General features: G+C 38.7%; 1 protein-coding gene and 1 pseudogene across 3 annotated transcripts in view; one reads left to right on the plus strand and one right to left on the minus strand.

The window, feature by feature from the left end:
* PLD5 (phospholipase D family member 5) overlaps nt 1-18,863 on the minus strand; it is a 422,185-nt gene that overhangs the window by 271,856 nt on the left and 131,466 nt on the right. The gene's annotated exons all lie outside the window — the stretch shown is intronic.
* Nucleotides 717-5,293, plus strand: LOC116273765 (annotated as a pseudogene).

Here is an 18,863-nt window from a genome sequence, read left to right on the forward strand (position 1 = left end):
TTCATAGCATAGTTCTAAATTTTTGCATAATATTCTAATACGTGGACATATCATCATCTCCTTTACCCTAAAAAACTTTCAAGAAGCCACTCATTTTACAACAGAAAAAAAGTGATTAAACTTTTTTTCATTTTATCCAGTATTATAAATGGAAACCATCAAAAAGAAGCTTTTAGCAAGGTTTAAAGTAATGTAATAATATTCACATTAATCTAGTCCAGAAGATACTCTAACCCAGGAAAATATAGTTAGTTATCTCAATGACAATTCTGAAGAGAGCAGCTTAAAAATGCCATACCAGGTAAATAGTGAGCATTCAATGAATGAATCCTAACAAATACAATATCATTGATTTGTTTCTCATTATTCTGAATGCTATAATAAATAGCAATAGATAAGTAAGAACTCTAGCTACTTTGCATGCTCTTGGAAGTACTTTGATAACTCTCACAAATTTATTTTAACTTCTATTAGTTTAATTTTATATTAAATTCCATTAAAAGAAATTTATTTTAACTTCTATTAGTTTAATTTTATATTACTAAATTCCATAAATTTATTTTAACTTCTCACAAATTTATTTTAACTTCTGTTAGTTTAATTTTATATTATTAAATTCCATTAAAAGAAGCAGTTAGCTAGTTGTTTCCATTTTCATTTGCCAAAGAAGACAAATTCAGACTCTGATATTCATTTTTAAATATCTCCTCGGAACAATGTACTATAACAATATAAGGTCATGCCACTACTTTCCTTAGTCTCATTTAATTTCCACCTCATCAAAAGTGAAAGCTTATGTTCAAATGATAGAATAAGAGCCGCATAAATGATATCAAACTCCAGGGAACTAAGAGACATTAATTTTCAAATCCTTAACAGGCAATTCCAGAAATCAATTTGAACTACCCTTTTCTGTTTTTATTGAATTTAATCAAGGGAAGCACGTTTTAAGGAGAATCCATAAACATGTTTATAACCTAAACTTCACAAGACAAAATTTAAAATGTTATTATATAGCATCAGCCAATCTGTACTTTCACAGCAGTTAACATGCATATGAAAAGAATTGCTTTCTTGGTTAAGAAGTAAATATTTAAAAATGCTAACATTCAAAATATTTGAATGTCATATCCTTAACAAATATGTTTTAACTCAAATACAGAAATAGAGATATATTATCTCTAATTAGAGAAAGTGTTAAACTTGAAATTTTCAAGCTGGGCTTTTATATCATTGAACAAGCTCTTAAAAGGAATTTGCACCTAGGCCGGGTGCAGTGGCTCATGCCTGTAGTCCTAGCACTTTGGGAGGCCAAGGTGGGAGAATTGCTTGAGGCCAAGAGTTCAAGGCTACTATGGTCAACATACTGAGACCTCATCTCAATTTTATTTTTCATAAAAACATTTTAAACAGGAGAAAAAAAGGAATTTACCTTTAGGAACCTATGACCCTAGAGGTAAAAAATGTAAATGTGCAAAAGTTATCTAAAAATTAAAAATATACACATTATTTTTCATGTATTTACCATGACAATTTTTAAAAACAAAGTCATGGTGAAGTCTTAAAAATAATACTTTTTATGTGTACAGTTCTTAAAATCTACAAAGTTGAAAGTTCTAGTAGAATTATTCCCTACACGAAAAATATGCAAACTGGGACTCAAAGACATTTGGCTATTAAGCTGTCCAAGGTGAACCAAACAGTAGGAGACAGTCTGGGTATTTAATTTAGGTCTAGAAATCCAAAATCTCTATGTCTGTTTTATAGATGCAGACTTTTCCCTTTTTCATTTCTTTTTGATTTCTTCATTTTCTAACTTAATTTTCACTATAGTTATTGTTATTATTATCAGTTTTTGTTAACTTTCCATGGTGGTCCATTAGTGTAGAAACTAAGGTTGAACACTGCCTTCATCTGTAGAGATATGGTATTCCTGGCCCTGTAGGCCTTTCCTATGATTCTAGATGTGCTGTTATCTTGAGCCCCTAGTGATGTTCCCAAAGGAAGCAGGTCACCCAGTAGATCCAGAGTAATCTCATCTGGTGACTTATCAAATTTCTGGATAATGACTACACTCTAGAATCACATCAGAAAGTCTAGACTACAAATGGCTTAGGGGCATTTCTCTAAAATCCTTATAACAGAGTTAGCACTTCACTTCCTACATATATTTCCATGTTCCTTAGGGTTCTGTCTTAGGATTTTCTCTTCTTACTCTGTATCCCTTTTCTGAGGTACTTTAATTTACTCCCAAGGCATCCCTCGCTGTACATACCAGTAACGTGCAAATGTACATCCAGCCCAGAGCATCCTGCTAAGGGCCAGACCCACACTGAGTGAGCTTCCTTGCCAAGGCACAGAAAAGCAGGACCTTGAAAGAGTCCATCAAAACCCCCAAGTTGAGGAGAAAGAGTTGGGATTTTAGAAAGGCTAGAGTTGACAGGGCAGAATACCAGAGAGAGAAAAATCCTCATGGAAAAGCAGTGAAGATCTTCAGGTCTCCTTGAGTCTTTAGCTGAGTGCTGATTGGCACACAGCTGTGAGGAGCTACCTGTCACCTGGGACATACCTGCCTGGAAGGAGCAGGTGGAATAATCGCCAACCCACGCACAAGGCCATAAAGAGTTGGCGTTCCACTCAGAGTGGACACATATCTTGTAATACATTAGAAGTAGAGTAATTAGAAAGGTATTGTCTGGAAAATAAAACAGAAAACAATTAGCCCTAGACTCATGGCTGCTTTGGTCTCTCCTCAAAGAAAAAAAAAATCATAAAAAGCAAGCCTCAAATTTGGGCATGGTAGCCTGCGAACAGCCACTGCACTCCAGCTTGGGCAACATGGTGAGGCCCTGTCTCTTTGGGCAACATGGTGAGGCCCTGTCTCTTTAAAAAAAAAAAAAAAGCCTCAAAAAACCCAAACTGTTCACCAGTGAGTAGTAACTATACCTCATAACAAAACTAAAGAATATTTTTAAAAATATGATAATATCCAGCACAGAATAAAATCAAATTCACAGCCTCTGGCATCTAGTAATTTCTACCAGACATGCCAAGAAACATGAAACTATGATCCACAGTGAGAAAAATAATTAAGCAATTGAACTCAACTCAGAAATTACACAGATTAGTAGACACAGATATTAAAGCAAATACTGTAACTATACTGTAACTATATTCTATATGTTTGAGAAGCTAAGTATGCTACAAAGAGACTTTAAAGGATATAAAAAAAGACACACATTTAAATTCTAGAAATAATAAATACACTGAATGGGATTAATAGCAAATTAGACACAACATGTGAAAAGATTAATGAACTCCACGAAAAGACAAATGAAAAACAGTTGATTGAACAGAGTATCAGCGACGACACAGAAAATCTAATATATATGTTCTTGCAGCCTCTGAAGGAGAGGAAGAGACAGAAAAAATATTTGAAAAATATGATGGCCAAAAGTATCAAAATTTGAGAAAAATGTAATAAAGTAATTTTACAATGGTAAAGGGGTAAATTCATCAAAAGGACAGAACAGAACTAAACTTTTATGCACCTAATAAGAGAGCTTCAAAATACATAAAGCAAAAGCTAACAGAACTTGAAGAGAAATTTAAAAGTCTTCAATTATTTAGTGACTTTGAAACCCCTTTCTCATTAGTGGATAGAACAAGTAAATAACATTTCAATATGTACATAGAAGAAATAAAAAATACTATCAACCAGCTTCACTGAACTGACATTTATGGAGCACTCCAGTAAGTAAATAGCAGAATTCCTTTATTTAAGAGCACATAGAACATTTACCAAAATGGATCTTATTCTAGGCTGTAAAACAAGTCTCAATCAAGTTAAAACTTGAATTTTAGAAAGCCAGGAGCGGTGGCTCACATCTGTAATCCCAGCACTTTGGGAGGCCTAGGTGGGCAGATCACTTGAGGCCAGGAGTTTGAGAACAGCCTGGCCAACATGGTAAAGCCCCATCTCTACTAAAAATACAAAATTAGCTGAGCATGGTGGCATGCACCTGTAATCCCAACCACTTGGGAGGTTGAGGCATGAGAATCGCTTAAACCCAGGAGGCAGAGGTTGCAGTGAGCCAAGATCGTGCCACTGCACTGCAGCCTGGTGGACAGAGCAAGACTCTTTCTCAAAAAAGAAAAGAAAGAAAAAAGAAGAGAGAAGAGAAAGGCTTTAAATGATAAATGTATACTTTAAAAATGTAAAAAGGAAAAAGAACAAATTAAACTCAAGTAGACAAGGAAATAGAAATAATAATGAGCAGAATTCAATAAAAGAGAAAACGAAAACAAAACCGTGCACACAAACACCAGAGAATCTGAAGTCTGATTCTTTGAAGCTGTCAGTACAATGGATCAACTTTTAGCAATACAGATAAGAGGGAAAAAAAGAGAAGATACAAATTCTGAATATCTCTATGAGAAACAGCACATCAAAGCAGATCCTACACAAAACAAAAAATAAGGGGATGCCAAGAACAAATTCACGATAAGAAATTTATCAGTGTAGATAAAATGAACAACTTTTTGTAAGATAAAAGTACTAAAGCTCCTTTTCCAATTACCATGGCATGAGGAGCCACGAGCAGTCAAGTCTCTCAGGACACCCTGTATGAGGTGGTGCAGGAAGGCCCTGCATGGGGACCAGTGCAAGTGCCCCAAGGTTTTGGAGACTGGAGTTGCAGGTAAGTTTGATGAACTATGACCCCCAGAAGGACAAATGCTTCTTGGGCACCATCAGGCTTAAGTCCACTCCCCGCTCCAAGTTCTGTGTGTGTGTCCCGGGGAAACGGCAGCACTGTAATGAGTCCAAGGCTGTGGATATCCCACACATGGACATTGAGGTGCTGAAAAAACTCAACCAGAATAAGAAACTGGTCAGAAACTGGCCAAGAAGTAGGATGCCCTTTTGGTATCAGAATCTCTGATCAAGCAGATCCCGTAAATCCTAGTCCCAGGCCTACATAAGGCTGACACGTTCCCTTCCCTGCTGTTACACAATGAAAATGAAGTGGATGAGGTGAAGTCCACAATCAAGTTCCAGATGATGAAGGTGCTGTGTCTGGCTGTGGCTGTTGGCCATGTAAATGTTACAGACAATAAGCGTGTGTATAACATTCACCTGACTGTCGACTTCCTGGTGTCATTACTCAAGAAAAATTGGCAGAATGTTTAGGTTTTATATATCAAGCACACTATGGGCAAGCCCCCCGTGCCCATAATTAAGACACGTTCGAATAAATTCTACTGCCACCAGTCAAAAAAGAAAAATTACTAAAGGTCACTCAAAAAAGATAGATAACCCAAATACCCTTATATCAATTAAAGTAAATAAATTTTTAGTTAAAAACCTTCCTGCAGTAAAAACTCCAGGTTTAGGTGGCATCACTAGTGAGTTCTGTCAAACATTTGAGAAATAAATAATGCCAATTCTATTCAAGATATCCCACAAAATAAAAATGAAAAAAGCTTCCTAATTCATTCTATGAGGTCAGCATTATATTGATACAAGAAGCAGACAAAGACTTAAATACGTTTCTTGTCCTACTATTTTATGATACACTATTGAAGAAACCATGCCTCTACATTCATTTATTTTTCAGATGTGTATTTAATGTCTTCTCTGTGGAAAGAGGAATATGGGGGTCTGCAAAGATCATGACCTCAACAGGGAAGAGAAGTTTTCCATTTCCTCTTCAAATTATTTATAAAAATTGCAAAAGGTCTCTGTCTACCTCAACTTGCCTTTAATTGAAAGATCAATCATCAGTTACACAGTTTTCTTATTTTCCCATGCCTAACTAAAGTGATCTCAACGGCACTAAAGGATGTTTTTGTTTTAGGGAATTCTCATTATTTTTACTGGACCAGTAATGAAAATGATTTCTGCAGCGAACTAGATGAGTCAATCTTTTTCAAGGAGTTGTATTTACACTGGTGCAAAAGTGATTGCAGGTTTTGCCATTAAAAATAATGGTAACAAATTACCATTACCATTTGCTATTAATAAATTACCATTTGTAATTGGTAATTTATTGCCATTACTTTTAGTGGCAAAACCCACACTTGCTTTTCTGGTAATAAATTCAGCATTGGGTATGCACTAGTTCATTTTCTACCTTCAGTCTTTTTCACTAAATTGAGCTCCTTGAGTTCTAGGATCTTGCCTAGATGCATAATGCCTGGCAGACATGTTCAATAAATATTTGTCAAATGAATGATGAATAAGTGAACAAATTAAAAAAAACAGCAGAGGCTAATAAATCAATAATTTCTGTTTTACCACTCTGGTTATTTATTTATTTTACTACTTATAAACTTCCATTGATTCCCATAACAGAAACATATTGATTTGCAAAATTACACATGCAAAACGTAAAACACTCTGAGCCCATATTAGCATACAAAAGAAAATAATATGTGGTGTGGAGGGCATCTTTTTTAAAATAGCAGGACCTAGAATGGAAATTAAATTTGAATGAAGATGTTAACTGAGCACAGAGGCCTACTCTACTCCCCATCTTATAAAAAATTCTTATAAATGAAGAACAGATGCAGTATTATAATAATAATTTTATAATGAATGTTGACAACTAGAAGGAGTACCACCTATGGACAAGAAATTTTAAAGATTTAGTGGAAATTAGAGTGACCAAGGAGATCAGAGTCCTCAGACACACATAGGAAAATTCAAACTGCTGTAATGTAAGCAGAGCTCTAAGTCTAGAGGCAACACAGAGTCAGAAATGGAAAGAGCCCTGGAATGACTGGTGCAATGATGAACTGGGAAACTGTATACAGAGCTGATGGGCCAGTCATCCCTCTCCTCCTACCCGCTCCTTCTGCCCTCTCTATTGAGCAGCACAAAACAGACATGTTTTAACTCACACATTCAAATGAATAGGGCAATTCACAGCTATGAATAGGGCAATTTCCTCAGAGAGTGAGAACTCCCAGAAGGGCACTACTAGCACGTGAATGTCTCACATCTCAGCAGCATACTCAGTCTCTTGTATGAAACCTGGAGACAAAGTCCTGTGCTCAACCCTCATCCAGAGACATGCAAATAGGAATACACAAACATAGAGGTGGGCAGGTAACTACAAATCTCCAAAAATTTGAGAAAAGCCAAAATCATGAAAGAGATACTGAACCCAGCAGTAAAAGCAAACTCTGGAGAAAATAAAGCCAACAGAGGTCACAGGTGAACTCTTGAAAATAAGAGTCAAGTTCTCAGGAGAATGAGAGAAGTTGCCCTGGTGAAACATCAGAAGAGATTATTATGAAAAGATTACCAGTTAGAGATCTTAGGAATTATAAACCTCAGTGGATGGGCCGAATATCAAATGGATACAACTTGAAAGTAAATTTATGTTCTTGATTGAACCAAAGGAATTCTTCCAGAATGCAAAGCAAAAAGGACAAAGTCCTGTTAAAATAATTAATTGGAAGGCCATTAGACTGAGGCAATTCCACTGCCTACATCAGCAAACTGAAACTCAACTCATTGTAAACAGTTAAAAAATAAACAAACAAACAAACTTGAGCTTATTCAGTCAGAAATGGCCAACTAACCTCTAAGGAGGGATTTTGTTGGAATGATTCAACTAAGCCTACTGCTCCACTGCAACCAACCAAATATTTTCTTTCCCTTGCTCCCGTATTCATCCTATAAAAGCCTTCTCCTTCATTCCCCTTCATCAGAGCCCCGAACCACCTGCATTCTGGAACTGCCCAATTCATGAACCAATAAAGCTGCCTCAATGTCTGGGGTGACATTTGAGGTTCACTGTCTCACAGCCGTAGAGATCAAGGATGTGGACACACAAAGAGTAAGGTCAGGAGTGAAAATTTAATAGGCAAAAGAAAGAAAATAGCTCTCTGTTACAGAAAGGGGTCCTGGAAAAATGAGTTGCCAATCTGCAGTGAAACGCAGGATTTTTATAGATGAGCTAGTGAAGACGTGGTGTCTGATCTACATAGGGCATGAAAAACCAGTTAGGACCAGGTGTGCCATCTGCATCGGGCATGAATCTCTGACAGCTCCCACCCCAATCTTTTATTATGCAGGTGGGTTCTCTGCCTGAGCTTCTCCATGTTACCCATTTCTTTCTTACTGTACACGTGCTAACGACAAAGGGAAGGTTGAGCCCCATGGTGAACATGTCTGGCCCCAAGTAGCCCTTTTCCATTGGTGTAGCTGCAGGCTTCCTCCCGTGCAAGCTTCCAGCTTCCTTATTTGTGTTTGCAGCTCCATCTTTCAGGATGCTCTTTGTTAGAAGAGAATTAATTTCTTGGGTTGCTTTTTGTTAGAAAGGAAGCTCTGCTGAGAACTCTTTTGCCCTCACTATCTACCTAAAATAATTTCTATCTCCTGTGTCACCACTGTTTGCTCAAATAAACTCTTTCATATTTAATGTGCCTCAGTTTCTCTTTCAATAGTCCTAACATAAAACTCAAGAGTAAAGGATAAAGGATAAAACTCAAGAGAACCAGAGAATCAATCCAGAAAAGCCAGCATCCATCAGATCAAAGTTCCTCAATGAAAGAATACTGATAATGTAGGACTGTCAATATTCAAAGAAATAGAGAAAGGAAAACTTTAATAGTGAAAAATGTATGTCTTCCAAGTAAGCACATCTTTTTTGCACATGACTTTGGAAACAATTCAAAATATTGAGAACTGTAATGGGTGGAGGTTGGGGAAATAGGCATTGGGTTAAAAATGCAAACTGGCAGAGCTTGCTTAGATGGCAATTTGGCAGTTTTTATCATAATTTTAAATGTACATATTTTGACTCAGAAATTCCACGTCCAATACTTAATTTTACAGAAGTGTTTACACATGTGCATAAAGATATAACAACAAGGATGGTCATTGCAGCATTATTTGTGAAAAAAATGGGAAAATTAATCTATCAACAGAGGATTCCTACAATACAGTCATTCTATGGAATATTGTAAAGCCACTAAAATGCGCATCTGTTTATAAATAAACAAAGATTCAATGGAATCACATAAAACTATTGACAGTGGTTATCTGTCAGGAAGAGAGAGGTTTTGTGAGGTCAGAGGAGTTGCCATGTTAAAGATGTTCGTGGCTTGCTCTGCATTTTTCTGTATTATTTGGATATTTTACATTAGCCCTGAATCTCAACCATCTCTTATGGCAATGAGAAAGAGAGCTGTGTATTCTTGGACTATTCTACCTCAAGGCAAGTTATTTATCCATAGTTCAATTTTCCTAAGACACAACTGAGCACTAACCAGCACCACCCCTGGGGGGGTCTGCATTTACTTAAAGTTCTTCCAATTATGAAGCAGAGGTAGATACTATCCCAAGTTTCACAAATTACAGAGGACAACTGGAGAATGACAGAACAGTAGAATACAGAGAACACCCAGAGATGATCGACTTCATCCCTCCATTTTATGTTTTTCTGGATAAGAAAACTTCTGGGAGTAGAACACTGGTGACTCAGTTGTGTATTATTTTCTTCACCAATGCTTAACTCACACACCAACAAACAAAAAGAGCCATCAAGTTTGCAAAAGACAAATGGCACCGAAGAGGCACTCTTGGTCTGCAGTGATAGTCTGTGACTTGAAGTCAAGCACACCCAGGGCTAGGGTGGAAGAGATCCTTGGGAAGTAAATGAACTTACTTAGTTCCTTGCTTTCTACCTGCAGCCACTGGTGGCATTAGGCAAGAGAAGAAAAACGTGTTTCATCCCATTTAAAATACTTTGTGGGCATCTAACACTTGTTATGATGCACTGTGCTAATACTGACAATTCAGAAACGTGGCCTCATTCTTAAGAGAGTCTCTGCCCTTAAGGACCTTACGGGTGAGGGGTGAGGGGTGAGGAGTGAGAGGGTGAGAGAGAGAGAGAGGCAGAGAAAATAGACGTGCCATTCTAATAGTACAGAGGGCTGAGTCAGGGGCCAGGGGTGGGGGCATTAATGGCTGTGTTTGTGACCCATTTCACAGAAGAGTTCCACTTGAGTAGACCAGTTCTGGTGTCTCCCACCCTTCCTTCCACGCACTCCTCATTCCTGCAATAGAGAATTATGGATTCCCTCTGTATTCACTATAAAGCAAAATAAGCTATTTTGAATGTTAGTGAATGCACAAGAACACCCTGTCAATGTCAATAGGAAGAGCCAATACTTAGCTAAAAATTACACTTTCATGTTCTCTATCTCCCTCTCCTATATTAAAGATAAAAGTGAACCAAAAAATGACAAGATGTCAACTGGTCTTTGATAAGCTGAGGACTATTTTGGCAACCTGTATTCTGCACTCTTTTTAACAAGCCGAAAGGCTTTGAATCTTGCAATATATAAAAATAAGTCCAAGTTCTTTCAACTTTCTGTAATAGGAGATTTATTCTGATGTCCATCAATTATGATTGTTTTATGTTTCTTTTCTAAATTACCTGCTTTCTGGTCACTGAAAAGGTTGGTATTTCATCCAGTTAAGGGACAAAAACACTGCTGACAAAACCCAACAATCTTTATTTTGAACCCATTAAAAACCAAAAACAAAGTTAAGATTGACTTCGGGTGTAACTGGCAAGTAATGAAGACGCAAACTTTATCTTCAGTGGCTCTAGTGTTCAGTTGCTACTTATTTTAGAAGGAACACACACACACACACTTTTATAAGAGTGCATTGAGAGGGGCTTGGAGTTAGGGTGAGAGGGAACTTTTAAACCATCTAATCTAACTTTGCTGTCAGTAGAGAGACCTGGCCTTCTGCACTCCTGACTAATGAGATCTTCCTTCTCTGCTTGGATGCTATGAGCTACCAAAAGCTCACTACTTAACAAGACAGCACTGATTTTTATAAAGTTCCTATTGACATGGGAAGACGTGATGAACAGAAGCGTACTGAATCATCAAGACTAAACACCTTTCCCTATTACCTCTGCTCTAACTCCTTTCTCCATCCCTTGTCCCCCTCCGTCTTTCAATCTCTCTCTCTCTGGACCTCCTTTTTTTAATCCCTTCACCACTTTCCAAACCCACCACTGCTCTTGTTCTCTTTCAAATCTCCCAGTGCTCCCTGACACCTGAACCTCTTCTTGATTCAATGCCCAATCCAGGGCAGAGCTTGCATGGGGCTTTCCCTGCAGAAGAAACGATCCCTTTGCTCTGATTACAAGGAGCCCACAGAAATATACAAATGATGCCATCCTGAGGCAACAGATAATGAAATGCAATCTTATAATATAGAGTGGCCTCACTGGTAGAAGGAAGAAAGGAAGAAGTTAAACATTTTAGTTTTTTGCCTGCCTTTTTTTAAAAAAAGGTTTTTTTTTTATTATACTTTAAGTTCTGGGGTACATATGTAGAACGTGAAGGTTGGTTACATAGGTATACATGTGCCGTGGTGGTTTGCTACACCCATCAACCCATCATCTACATTAGGTATTTCTCCTAATGCTATCCCTCCCACCATCCCCCATCCCCCATCCCCTGACAGGCCCTGGTGTGTGATGTTCCCCTCCCTGTGTCCATGTGTTCTCACTGAAGATGTAGAGGACCTTACATCACTGAAGGAATAAAAATGTAGCCTGCAGCTCCTGAATATTCCTAAATTTCCCTTCTCTTCATCATTATTATTTTTTAAATTTATCTGTTCTTTCAAAGACTCAGGTAAAAGCCCATCATAAGCCATGTCCACAGCACAGCTATTTCCACACACCGGCAGGATGATCTCTAAAAGCCCGGCTTTGTGGAGCCAGGTAGAGTATAAGGATGTCTGAACAAAGCATCACATTGAGCCACAAAGTTCTCTCCAGTCGCTGTTCATATAGCAGTCACTATCTACAAGGAGAGTGCAGGTTTACTGTGGTCACAAGGTGAAAGAAAGGTCTGCAGAGTTGCTGTCAGGCTATTCATACATCTTCCTCTCTTTTAGTCGTTGATGGCAATTGCTCATCAATTCTTTGTGCTCCTGTACCACAACATATTTATTATGCCCTCAAAAGCAACACAAACCACCTAAACTCCTAAAACACAAAATAAGTTATTAGAAGATCACAGAACCAGGAAAATGAAAAGGATAGGCATGGTTTACATATGCGTTCTTCCTCTTTCCTGGGAGAAATGCTTTTTCAGTTCCTCCATTAATCAGAGAGGCTAACATTATCCTTCATCACCAAGGTTTTTGTGCGGCTTAGAAAACAATACCCCTAAATTAAGCCCTCAGAAGCAAACATTTTTCTTTGACCTTCACCTGCCCGCCTACCTCTCAATACCATTCTCCCGTGGGGCTAGTCATAGAAACCAGAACGCTAAAGAAACCAGAACCTAAAGCCAGCCGTGAAACCTAAAAATATTACTATAACCTTCCCCTTTGCCTCTGTGTAAAAACTGGCCATAAAGAAATTATGTGGGTCTTAAGACCCCTTTTCAGAGACAGCCTTGCCCCACCAGAAGCAAGAAATGTTGCATAGAGAAGCCAAGAAGAATCTAGACAGACAAGCCTTGCTGGGTTTCCTCACACCATCTATTATCATTAGATTGTACCCTTTTTGTCTAATTATATATATATATATATATATATTTTTTTTTTTTTTTTTTGAGGCGGAGTCTCGCTCTGTCACCCAGGCTGGAGTGCAGTGGTGCAATCTTGGCTCACTGCAACCTCCGCCTTCCAGGTTCATGCCATTCTACCGCCTCAGCCTCCCAAGTAGCTGGGACTACAGGCGCCTGCCACCACGCCCAGCTAATTTTTTGTATTTTTAGTAGAGATGGGGTTTCCCCGTGTTAGCCAGGATGGTCTCGATCTCCCGACCTCGTGATCTGCCCGCCTCGGCCTCCCAAAGTGCTGGGATTACAGGCATGAGCCACCGTGCCCAGCCTAGTTATATTTCTACACACTGTTCATACTTTGTTAAACTTAAGCATAAAAATGGACAATTTACAGCATATCCTTGAGTCTTCATTCTGAGGGCTCCCATGTTGACACAATAAATTTGTATGTCTTTCTCTAATTAATCTGCCTTTTGCGAGTTGATTTTTTTCAGCAAAGCTTCAGGGGTCAAGGACCTTGGCCCCTACGGTCTTACACACAGGGACAGCAATCACCAGCACCCATTTCCCTGTGGCTTTACAGTATACAAAGCCATTTTGCACACCTGGCTGTCATTCCCTGATCTCATCTATCCTAACCCTCTCTCTTTGGTCAATATCCCTGAGCTGCCTAACCATCCAGCCCGTCCCTACCAAGCACATCCTAGCCTTTCCCTCCGAGTCTGCAGGTAGTGGAAATGGGTTAGAGGTTTGTTTAGGGCTGTATCTGGGCAGAGAATGATGCTATTCTGGCAGCTATACCTTGGATGCCACTGTGCAGTCAGTCAACCATGCTGTCTCATTCTAAAGGCGCCTCATTCTTCTCAGGCATGCCCAAAGAGTTATGCTATCCAATTTTCTTTAGAAAAGTCTGAGCAGCACTGCTGGCTCTGCAAGGGCATCACATTGGGATTTCATAACTGCTTGCCTCCCAGAGGAGAGTTTAATTCTTGAATAGTAAACACAGCTTCTTCCAACAGAAGCCTCTGAGGATGGATGCCAGGCCACTCAGTCTAAGCAATACGATTTCATATTCTAGATAGAGACATGACTCTGGTCCCAGTACAACCTCACATAGGAAGGCTGATATCCCAGACATGTACAGCTCATGGGGGAAAAAGCAGGTAAATAAATAAAACAAACTTAACAACAAAAAAGACAATTTAAAAATAAGCAAAGGAGTTCAATGGACATTTCTCCAAAGAAAATATACAAATGATTAATAAGCACATGAAAAGATGTTCAACATCACTATAGAAAAATGCAAATCAAAACCACAATTAGATACTTCACACACTCATTAGGACAGCCAGTATCCAAAAAATGGAAAATAACAAACACTAATAAGAAGGTGGAGAAATCGCAACCCTATACATTATTGATGGGAATGTAAAATGTTGCAACCACTGTGAAAGATAGTGTGGTGGTTTCTCAAAAAATTTAAGATAAGATCACCTTATATTCCAGTAATTCCACTTCTAGGTATACATCAAAAAGAATGGAAAGCAGGGACTCAAACAGAGAAATGTACAACAATGTTCACAGCAGCATTATTTGCAACAGCCAAAATGTAGAAACAACTCAAATTAGGAGATGAATGGATCAACAAAATGTGATAAGCACATAGGACAAAAAATCATTCTGCTTTAGAAGGAAATTCTAACACATGCCACAACAATAAGTGAACCTTGAAAACATTACACTAAGTGAAATAATCCTGACACAAAAGGACAAATGTATGATTTCCACATACATGAGGTACTTAGTATAGCCAAATTCAAAGAGACAAAAGTAGAACAGTGATTACCAGGGGCTGGGGAAAAAGGGAGAATGGGGGGAGCAATTGCTTAATGGGTATAGAATTTCAGGTCTGCAAGATGAAAAGAGTTCTGTGGATGGATGGTGGCCATGATAGCACAACAATGTGAATGTACTTAATACTACTGAACCGTACACTTAAAATGGTTAAAATGGTAAATTTTATGTTATACATATTTTACCACAATAACAAACAAACAAACACAAAAAAACATCCAGGCATGGTGGCTTGCACCTGTAATCCCAGCACTTTGGTAGGCTGAGGCAGGTTGATCACTTGAGGCCAGGTGTTCAAGACCAGCCTGGCCAACATGGCAAAAGCCTGTCTCTACAAAAAATAAAAAAATTACCTGGGTGTGTTGGTGCATGCCTGTAATCCCAGCTACTCAGGAGACTGAGACATGAGAATTGCTTGAACCTGGGAGGTGGAGGTTGCAGTGAGCAGAGATCACACCACTGCACTCCAATCTCGGTGAGAGAGTGAAACTCTCTCAAAAATAAAAATAAGAAAATTAAAAAATATTTAAGAGAGAGAGAGAAGAAAAGAAAAAACAATCAACAGCTGGAAGGTTTGGACTTTATCAGCTTTTCCTTCCTACTTAGGTCTCTCCCTAAATAATCCAAAGCCTTTCTCTGAGCCCCGGGTTCCCTCTTCTCTCATTCTTAGGTCTTTCACACTTCAGAACTTTTCCTCCACATTCCAATAAGCAAAACTTACCAATTTTAGATGGTACTTCTGCTTCTCCTGCCTAGGAAGCAACTAGCTAAATACATCTGTCCAGCAGTGGGAGACATGGAGTAACGAGGCTTCCACTCGACTTAAATATGACAGAGACTTTGCCATTCTGCGTATGGTGTTCACTGAGGTCTCCCACATTCAGAGACTTGCATTCCCAGGTAAAATCTGTGTTCTTACCTATAATCTACTCAGCTATCCTTCAGATGGCTCCCACGCTAGAGCACACCAGGGCCTTGGCTGTCCACTCCTTACCTTCTTGGCCTAGTCTTCTCTGCATGTACCTGGTTTCATCCCGCCTAATCTCAAAGGTTTGTGCAAATAAAGCCATGTGTATAAGTTTGGGAATGGGGGCACCACCTGCCATTCTAACATATCACATGCTAAGGAAGAGGGGGAAAACTGTGTTCCAGGAAACATAACAATGTGTAAATCTTCACATGAACTTTGAACACAATAGCATCCAGGAAAAGTTTTATGGGCATACAATCAACAGTAGTTATAGCAGAGCTCTCTTCATTGCTTTGTTCTCATTTACTACTTTTACAAAAAACAAAACAAAACAAAACAAAAAACCTTGAGTTTTACACTGTCTTAGATCAAACAGAAACACATGCAGTTTCACATTTTTTGCAGTGGCTATTTCTTTTTCTGACAGGTTGCCCTCTTTCATCAGTTATATTACTTCCCCTAAGTTCAGGGACAGTATATGTCACAATCCACTTTTTACTGTCCTCCCAATATATTTATGCAAAAAGTTAGGTTCAAAGGCTGAGACACTTTACTTATTGCCCCAAGCATCTGCTCTTATTCTACGGCCCAATTTACCTTTTGTAGCCCCAGCTTTTCATCAATTTTCAACAAAACCCACACAAATGGATCCACACTAACATATTAATGTATATTAATAAACTTATACAACATACTTCACTTATTTTCTGTGGCTACGGCTTCTTGGCCTTTAGCCTAAGAACAAGTGTATTATCTGTGGCTTTCATGAGGACACTTTAGAATACCAGGGCATTTGGGGGTTCTATGGCAAACCAATGGGATGACATTTCTAGGCAAAATACAAAAGAGAGTTAACACTTAAGGAAATTCTTCACTTTTCAAAATATGTTGAGAGTGAGATTATAATATGAAGGTTAGATAACACATGAGACAACTACAGAATTTCTCACTTACAATGGGAAGCTCCTGGGAGTAACAACGTGCTCTTTTCTGCCTTTGGAGTATTTCAGTGGAAAGATTATTCCTTTCAACAACACTGCATAGCTATCATCTTATTTTATGGCACAACAAGGTGTTCCAGGCACATCTCATACTATCACTGCTACAACTCTAGAAATAGGTCTTCCCTCTAAGGATTCCTGTGCTTTCTTTAATGGAAAATATTATTTAGAAACCAAGATTGAAGTACTAAGAAAGCTCAATGTTATTTGGGGTGTCGCTTCTCCCAGACCCTCTCAAAGCACAAAGCTAGGAAATAAATGCACACACATACGCATTTATTTTGACATTTATCTATCTATCTATCTATATATATTAATAACCATGAGTTCCAGACAACCTACAGAATGGAAGAAAATTTTTGTAATCTATCCATCTGACAAAGGGCTAATATCGAGTCTACAGGAAACTTAAACAAATTTGTAAGAAATAAAAAAAAAAAAAACCAACTCCATTAAAAAGTGGGCAAAGGACATGAACAGACACTTCTCAAAAGAAGACATTCATGTGGCCAAACATGAAAATAAGCTCAACATCATTGATCATTAGAGAAATGCAAATCAAAACTACAATGAGATATCATCTCATGTTAGTCAGAATGGTGATTATTAAAAAGTCAAGAAAAAACAGATGCTGGTGAGGTTGCATGGAAAAAGGAACACTTTCACACTGTTGGTGGGAATATAAATTAGTTCAACCATTGTGGAAGAGAGTGTGACAATTCCTCAAAGATCTAGAACCGGAAATACCATTTGATCCAGCAATCCCATTACTGGGTATATACCCAAAGGAATATAAATCATTCTATTATAAAGATACATGCATGCGTATGTTCACTGCAGCACTATTCACAATAGCAAAGACATGGAATCAACCAAAATGCCCATCAATGATAGATGGATAAAGAAAATGTAGTACATATACCCCATGGAATACTATGCAGTCATAAAAAGGAACAAGATCATGTCCTCTGGAGGGACATGAATGGAGCTGGAGGCCATTATCCTTGGCAAACTAACTCAGGAAAAGAAAACCCAACACTGCATGTTCTCACTTATAAGTGGGAGCTGAACGATGAGAACACATGGACACAGGGCGGGAAACAACATACACTAGGGCCTGTAGGTGGTGAGGGGTCGGAGGAGGGAAAAGGAGACAGGAATAGCTAAAGGATACTGAGCTTAGTACCTAGGTGATGGTTGATCTCTGCAGCAAACCATCACGGCACATATTTACCTATGTAACAAACCTGCACATCCTGGACATGTGCCCTGGAACTTAAAAGTTGAAGAACTTAAAAACCATGGGTTCCCACTATCTCAAATCCCAATTCACATCCAAAGTTCATTTTTCACTTCCCCTTTTCATTTTTGTAAAAATTCTCTTCACTCATAGTAAGAAATCTGGTTCCCGGTATATTTATTATTTGTATGTATTTGCTCAATTCCCCGATATATAATCAATCTGCCAACACTGCTAGACTATTGCCTCCCTCAAACAGCTTCCCCACTTAGCTCCAAACCACCAATGCCTCCGACAAGTATTAGGGGAGGAAAACAGGAAGGGTGCTTCAACTTTTCAGATCTATTGCTCTGGCTGCTGGCTGAGAATAGACTTGAAGAGGACGAGAGTAGAATCCAGAAGAACAGTTAGGAGTCCATCTATTCACCAGTTCAGACAAGAGACAAATGACTTAAGAGATAAAAATAAGTGACAGAATCCAAAATTTGTCTTGGAGTTAGAACTGGAGAGGTAGCTGATGAGTCGGCTGTTTGGGGTGGGTGTGAGGGAAAGGAGGAACGGTGGGTGATTCCCAGGGTTTGACTCAGGCAACTGATGTGGAGCTTTGACAGAAAAAACAAAAAAACAAACAAAAAAAAAACTGAGCATAGAAGAGGTTTGGAATGAGGTGAAAGTTATCAAGGGTTGTATTTTGGAATTTTTATGTAAGATTCCTGTTAATATCCAACGGGCCACGCCAAGTCAATAGGTGAAGATTGACATCATCGGTTTCAGTAAACATGGCATTTAATATTGTGGGACTAAAAGAGATCAGGGAAAGAATGGAGATAAAAATGAAAAGTGAGCCCGAGGCCAAGCCCTACAGCACTGCGTCAGAGAGAGGAAGGTGAGAGGAGGATGAGCCAAGAACAGAAAGACAGGAGAGGCTGTGAGGTGGGAATGTAATTGTGGCCAGGACAGTGGTGGCCTGGAAGCTAAGAAAAGACAGTGTTTCAAGCAGGAGGGAACATCTAACTCTGCCCCAAGTTGCTAAGCTGTCAAGTCGAGAAAGAGAAGTGCCTAATAGACTTGGCTTCAAGGAGATTGTAGAAAGAGCTTGATAAAAGCATTTTTCTGGTGTGATAAGGATGGTTGGAGAAACACTGAACAATGAATGGAAAATGTCTTTCTGGCAATATGGGGGAACTAGTTATCAGGAGAAACTTTCCTGACTGAAAACATATAAAACAGTTAAGACATT

This window comes from Papio anubis, chromosome 1 (genome assembly GCF_008728515.1).
Source record: "Papio anubis isolate 15944 chromosome 1, Panubis1.0, whole genome shotgun sequence".
NCBI lineage: Eukaryota > Metazoa > Chordata > Mammalia > Primates > Cercopithecidae > Papio > Papio anubis.